The sequence below is a fragment of the Herpailurus yagouaroundi genome, unplaced genomic scaffold (assembly GCF_014898765.1).
Source record: "Herpailurus yagouaroundi ecotype Mexico unplaced genomic scaffold, PumYag 250, whole genome shotgun sequence".
Classification (NCBI taxonomy): domain Eukaryota; kingdom Metazoa; phylum Chordata; class Mammalia; order Carnivora; family Felidae; genus Herpailurus; species Herpailurus yagouaroundi.
The window spans coordinates 9,373,656-9,381,376 of record NW_024412467.1 but is presented as its reverse complement, the minus strand read 5'-3'; positions in this window follow the sequence as shown (position 1 = coordinate 9,381,376).

The following is a 7,721-nucleotide window of genomic DNA, read 5'->3' as shown; positions in this document are numbered from 1 at the left end:
GTGTGTGTGTGTGTGTGTGTGTGTGTGTGTCTGTAGGGTGGAGTGGTTACTGATTGGGAGAAAGCACAGGAATCTCTAGAATTGATGGAAATGTTCTACATCTTGATCTGGGTAGTGGTCATATGAGTGTGTACATGCATACATTTAAATTTCTGCAACTGAGCATATCTAAGTTATATCTAAATTTAACACATTTTTTTCAAAGGTACAAAAAACTTAATTTGAATCCCCATTGAGTCCTTTCCTTTTCAAGAAGCCATTTCTCTCTAGGCCTTAGTTTTCTCAACTCCAAAATGAGTTAACATGGCATGGGTCTATCAAAACAGCTCTTTAAAGTATTCTTAGAGGGGCACCTGGGCGGCTCAGTCAGTTGAGCGTCTGACTTCGGCTCAGGTCATGATCTCATGGTTCATGGGTTCCAGCCCCGGATCAGGCTCTGTAGTGACAGCTCAGAGCTTGGAGCCTGCTTCATATTCTGTGTCCTCCCTCTGTCTCCCCCTCCCCTGCTCGTGCTCTGTCTCTCTCTCTCTCTCTCTCTCAAAAATAAATAAACATAAAAAAATTTGAACAAAAAAGAAAAACAAATGGTCCATAGACACGTGGAAACAAAAATTAAGTGACAAGAGGCATTTTGACTCTAGAAAAATACATATATTTAAAAAAGTAAATGCCAACATTCAGGATCATTTTTTTATTGTTTCCAAAGCATTCATTCTACCATTTCTTCTTCCCAAAAGAACCCAGAATCTCACGACCATGGCGCTGGGTAGGGTTCTCCAGTTCCAGGAATGAGCCATCAAGGGTCTGAGCAAATCGGGGTCTATTCATCTCTGTGCCTGAGAGATTCGTTCCATCATGGGAAAACAGAATGGAGCCCAGACCTGAGCAAATTAGCGAATCACATACCTTGGCCTCTAAGATTGGTTCACAGGTGAGCACACAACCTAAAATGATACAATCTAAAGAAGATAAGACTTTTATTTGATAATTGGGCAAAAAGAAGATGTTTTACCCTGCGTGGCAACAAAAAAGATTCATGGCTTTACTGGCTGCTGACAGCTACCTGCCAACCTTCAGGGAGTCAGCGGAAAAACAAAGCCAACCAACCACCAGCCGAGGACCATGAAGGTCTCAACAAATGAAGTCATAGTCTTGGTGGCATGGGGTCAAACCACACCCTGCCCTGAAGCCCTGCCCTGCCTCTGGAATTCAATTTGTATCAGACAAAAAATTCCTTTTTATTACTCAAGTCAGTGTGACTTAGGATTTTAATTTTTTTTTTTAATTTTTTTAATGTTTATTTATTTTCGAGAGAGAGACAGAGAGAGACAGAGCGCCAGCAGGGTAAGGGCAGAGAGAGGGAGACACAGATTCCAAAGTAGGTTCCAGGCTCCAAGCCATTAGCACAGAGCCCCACACGGGGCTCAAACCCACAAACCATGAGATCATGACCTGAGCCAAAGTCAGACACTCAACTGACTGAGCCACACAGGCACCCCAGGATGTTTCTTACTTGTGAAAAAAAGAATTCTATCTTATATAGCAGTGTCAGTGAAGATTCTAGAACACTGATGTCAATATGCTGGTAGTAGAAATAAAATCTGATAGTGCCTTTTAGAAGGCAATATGTATCAAAAGATCTACATACAACCATACCCTTCACTCTGATACATCAACTTGTAAGAATTTATTCACTTGTTCAGCAAATATTTGAGCACTTCTTCTGTGCTAAACACAGTTCTCGGAGCTGAGGGGATTTAGCAGTGGACAAAATGAAGTCCCTTATAGAACCAGCCTTAGGAAATAATCATCAAGAATGTGTAAAAAGGGGCACCTGGGTGGCTCAGTTGGTTAAGCATCTGACTCTTGATTTCGGCTCAAGTCATGGTCTCATGTTCGTGGATTCGAGCCCCACATCAAGTTCTACATTAAGAGCATGGAGCCTGCTTGGAATTCTCTCTCTCTCTCTCTCTCTCTCTCTCTGCCCCTCTCCTGCTTGTGCTCTCTCTTTCTCAAAATAAATAAACTTTATTTAAAAGAGCATGTGTAAAAAGATTTGTCTACAGGATGTTAATTTCAGAGCCCTTTATAGGGGATAGTTGGAAACAACATAAATGCCCAACCAAAGGGGATTGCTTAAACAAAGCATGAAGCATTAACACAATAAAATGCTATTCAGGCATTGAAAACGAATTGAAGAAAGTAATTATAGGGGGAAATATTCACCATTTACTATTAGGTGAAAAAAGCTCACAGTAAAACAATGTAAAGGGCAACCCATATTTGTTCACTTATATGTGGATATTTATGTACAAGGAATGACCTCATACTAGTCACTCTAAAATGTTACATTATTTTGAATAGAACTGTGGGTGGTTTTTATTTTCCTCTTTGTATGTCTCTAGGCATTTTTATAATTTTCTGTCATGAACGTGTCTTTCCTTTGTTAGCAGAGAAAATATCAGTCTTACAAAATGCTCTCAAGTAGTTTAAATTAAAAAGTAAATAACACCTGAGTGTTAACATCGGCTGTCTCATAAATCCAAGGTGACTCTAAAACACACGTGTAAAGCAAGGGTCAGACTAGCGTCCTGCATTCTAGGACACGTCTGCTCAGGGAAGACTGTCGTAGGTTTTTCTGACCACCTTCATCCTTTTTACTGGAGCGAATCATACAAGGGTCTTGGAGGTGGCCCAGGACCGTCTGGGCTGGGCCCTAGGTCTCCTGTCTTGGGATCCAGGGCTATTTCCACCACACCGTGTCCTCTGCTGAGCACACAAGCAACATCGTTAGAATGAATCTGTCATCAAGAGAGAGTCATTCAATACATTTGGAGAGTATCATCCGCTCCGTAAAAAAATAACTTGGCGGCTCCGAGGCTCACTGTTTAAAGACTTAAAACCAAAGTACTTTCTGAATTTAAAATGTGGAGAAGCACCCGGTGGGTTTACATGTTTGCATGCTCTTCCTTTCGGAGAGAGGCTGTTTGCGGGCAGGGCAAAGTTGGCAGTGAACTCTTTTGTCCCCACCCCCCACTTTGATTTTTGCCCTTCCCTCATTCTGCAGGTAACCCTAGCCTGCTTTCTGTTTTCTGGATGTTGATGTAGAAGAGACATTATGACTTTAATGCCTGAATAACAGTTACAAATTTCCATTTCACTTTACTTACCAGCTTAGATGTGGCTTAATGCAGCATGAATAGAATTTGCCCAGAGGTGGATGTGAGCTGAACTGACTACGTTTCTGACTGCCAATTCTTCTGCACACTAAAATAGCAGCGTAACCTATTACCACATTTGTTATCTGTTATGAAGAGAAAATTACCGACCCACCCAGAGAAACAGAAATACGGCTGATCATGGGACTTCTCCAAAGGACAGAAAACCTATTGGTTTTACATCAGATGCTCACACAGACTCTCAAAAGAAGGTAAACGTTTCCAATCAGCCAAAACAAAACATGTCATTGAAGCCATATATCTGTTTTTTAAGAACAAAGAAACAAAACAAGTGTCTGGCCTAAATACACTGTTCGTGGCCAGTTCTGATCAAGACTGTATATTTCCCCCCATCAAGCTTGCCGGTAGATATCTTTTTTTTTTTTTTTTTTTTTTAACGTTTATTTATTTTCGAGACAGAGAGAGAGCATGAACGGGGGAGGGGCAGAGAGAGAGGGAGACACAGAATCCGAAACAGGCTCCAGGCTCCGAGCCGTCAGCCCAGAGCCCGACGCGGGGCTCGAACTTACGGACCGCGAGATCGTGACCTGAGCCGAAGTCGGACGCTTAACCGGCTGAGCCACCCAGGCGCCCCGCAGGTAGATATCTTTAATATACCAACCCTCTTCAGCAATATTTCTTCAGTGTTTGTATGTGTAGGACTCTGGAGGATCTCACTGACTTGCACGAAACACAGTGACATCCAGAAGACCAATCCTACATGCAGGAGACTTAACTCTCTGAGCATTGCTGTCTTTGGGGCAAGGGGCCTTCATGAGCCAGAACACTGCTTCTCTACCTTCATGAAACATTACTCTGTTTTCTCAAAAGTCTTCCTAAGCCTTGGCCCTGGAGTTGATTCCCATGCTTAATTTAAGGGGGCGCGGGCAGAAAATAGGTAAACGAATGCGAAACTGGTCCGTGTTGTTCTGTCCTTCAACAGCCAAGTAAAGAGTCTGAACGAAGTGGACACATTTACTGTAAGTAATAAAATAATATCGATCTTGCCACGGAGGAGGAACCAAGGATTCGGGGCCATCCATATGGACTAATTTGGATATGACAAGCTTGGAACCTATTTATAACTTTTAAAGTATTTTACGGTTCTTTCTTTCCAAAGAAGAACACATCATATTGCACAAGGTCTGGACTATCCAAGTATTCTCTGCCAAAAGCAGCTGAGAAAGCAAAAGGACTACTCGAGCATTGTTTTTCAAACTTGACTTTGTAATGGGTAATTGTACAGAAATATTTGGTACTTAATAACCTTGAAGGTTTGAATTCAGAAAGACTTTATGACCCCAAGGCTACACGGTATGATGGCTCAGGTTCACAAATCCCCCCAAGAATGGTTCTGGCCCTTGTAGCCGTGCCCACCTTTGGGCAGATGTTAAAACAAAACCCAGTGTCAATAATGCCCAGCCCAAGCACAGTGCCTGCGTGTGGAGGGCACTTGGTGCTTTGTCAGACTGCCCTGCGTATGAAGTATGGCTTCTGTTTAAATAGGTTTAGAAAATAAGGAATATCTATTCTTCTTTTTTTTATGTTTATTTATTTTTGAGAGAGAGAGAGAGAGAGAGAGAGAGAGAGAGAGAGAGACAAAGGGTGAGCAGGGGAGGGGCAGAGAGAGAGGGAGACACAGAATCCAAAGCAGGATCCAGGCTCAGAGCTGTCAACACAGAGTCCGACGCGGGGCTCGAACTCAAAAACCTCCAGATCTTGACCTGAGCCGCAGTCAGATGCTCAAGTGACTGAACCACCCAGGAGCCCCGGAATATCTATTCTTCTTAACCTTTGTTCTCGGTCAATCATGTAACACCAGATGATCAGTAATGTTTTAATGATCTATCTGTGCAATTCAAGATCGGGAATACTGAGGCATCATTTCATACAGAACAAACAAAAGTTTCAAGCCGAGCTATCAAATATGTACTGCTCGATTGAAAAAACTACAAGCACACCAGTCAGGGGCTGCACGGGATGTGGGAAGGGAGGCTGCGTTTTTTTTCTCTGGGACCATGGCAGGGAAGCGTCTTATTTCCAGAAGCGGAGTCCTATGACACAGCGATCCCAACGTGGGATCAGAATTGCCTTGTAGGTCTCACTACTTTACTTAGTGAACATCCAAGCTGCTGGCTATATCCCAGACACCTTCCATCTCTGATATGATCACAGTCCCCTCTGCGGTGGTGGGCTCCTCATCTAGGTACGACGAGAATTGAGACAGCCGAAGTCACCCCTCCCTTTCAGCCTTCTGTCAGTAGCTTCCCCTCTCACAGAGGGTTTTGCCTGAGCCTCATCTAAGTACAAGTAATTCTTCAGTGACCCTGCAAGATGGAAGTTAACTATTAAAGAACACGCCTCCTTTGTCTCATGGCCCGCTTTGTTTTTCTAACTTTTAATGTTTTTTTGGTTTAAAAATTTTTAATGTTTATTTCTTTTTGAGAGAGAGAGACAGAGTGTGAGCAGGGGAGGGGCGGAGAGAGAGGGAGACCCAGAATGTGAAGCAGGATCCAGGCTCCGAGCTGTCAGCACAGAGCCTGATGCGGGGCTCAAACTCACAACCTGTGAGATCATGACTCGAGCTGAAGTCGGTCGCTCAACCAACTGAGCCACCCAGGCGCCCCTGTTTTTCTAACTTTTAAAAATTACCTTTCATCATACCAGTACACAGAGTCCCTTTTAAACCTGTACTTTACTTAAGCAATGAGGAAAGGATACTATTTACAACTTCCCTTTCTGGCTCTCATATGCCTGTAAAATACCTTATTTTTCTTCAACTGGATTTTTAAAACATTTTTCAAAAAAAAAACACAACTGTAGATTTCTTATTTCTCCACATCACCCACTGGGGGTTCACACTTAAAGAAACTCATGACCTCAAGAGGCCAACTTCCTGCAGAATTCGACAAGGTGAAAAGCACCAGGATATTTGCCTTCCTGTTAGCTTCGGCAAATGCAGTGTATCTCATCCTTTTGGACTGACTGCAAAGGTGCCCTGGAAAGAGAAACAGAAGTATGTGTTTCCCTAATAGGTTAACATACTGACCTGCTTTAAAGGGAATAAATGGTACAGCCCAGGGGCAACTTATGTATGGACTTTCTCAGACACTCCTGGTAGACAGAAATGACTTAAAAGCAAATCATGTTCCAAACCGTGGTGGATGAAACATCCTGCTCACATGAAATACCTTAATCCAAACCTCAACTATGACAAGGATTTTATGCTTAATTGAATGTGCTCTTGATAAAAAAGAAGTTGCAAAAAGCTGATATTGAAAAATATATATAATATTATAATAATAATATTATACATACACACACACACACACACACACAGGTTGTTCTGAAGTCTGTATTTTCTACAAATGCTTTAAAGGTCTGCTGGTAGAAACCAGTGGTTATGTAACAAGTCGATTTCAAAAATTACACCTTTTACAGTTACAGTGCATCCTGATAAAACAGCTGAGGTCAAGTCACTAAACATTCTGGCAATTCAAACAGAAGGAAATAAGATTAATCCTTTGCTTAGGGAAAAGAAAAAAAGAGAGAGGATTTACAATGAGAAATCTGTACCAATCTCCCCAAATAGTTAGGGGGGAATAAGTAGGGAGGAAACACAAATTCGATCATTGTAAGGGCTAAAGTACTAATTTATGGTCCTCTGAAATAGAAGGTGGTGTCTACGGTTACCTAGCTTGGCCGGGCCGTGAGTAATTAAAGCTGTGGTTCTTTCCAGCACACCCAAACACTAGACCTGTTCTGTTTTTGTTGGTGTTTTGTTTTGTTTTGTTTTGTTGTTTTTTGTTTCCCCTCTGGCTCTGCCTCGCTGGTTCTCCCCAGCACTGGCTCTTCCGGGTCAAGGCAGGTTGGGGACCCTGAGACCCCAGAGTATCAGACTCGGCGTCGTTGGCCAAGCTCGCCGGCCCCCCGCGCCGGGGAGGGAACCAGCCTCTCCACGAACCGCCCCAGGCCTCCGGGCCCCCAGCGCTTCCGTCCAGGTCGCCGGCCCCGCCACCGCGGTCGAGCGCACAGAGCTCGCGTCGTCGTTTTGGAACGCGACGCAGCTGCCTCCTCGGACGCAGTCTGAGCGCTCCGGGTCCCCGCTAGGACGGCGCCGAGTCCCCAGGACTTTGACGGGTTGGAGCAGGCGACGCCGAGAGCAAGGCCGCCTCCGGCCGTCCCCAGCCCTGCCCCAGCGCCGGCTCGAGAGCGCGAGCCCCGCGGCCCAGCGCCGCGCCGGGAGAGAAGCAGCTGTTCCCAACAGCTGGGGGGCGGCGGCGCCGGGCACCCCAGGTGCGGCCGCGGCCAATCGCAGGCGTCCGGCCCGCCCCCTCCCCAGCCGGGCGCCGACCCCCGGCCCGCGGGGGAAGGGAGCAGAGAGGTGGAGAGCAGTCCTCGCCACTCGTCTTCCAGCTTCCGCGGCGGGAGGGACACCACCGGAGCCCCGAGCGGCGCGGACTCCCCCACCCCTGGCCCCGCCGCCGCGCCCCCCGCCCGCCC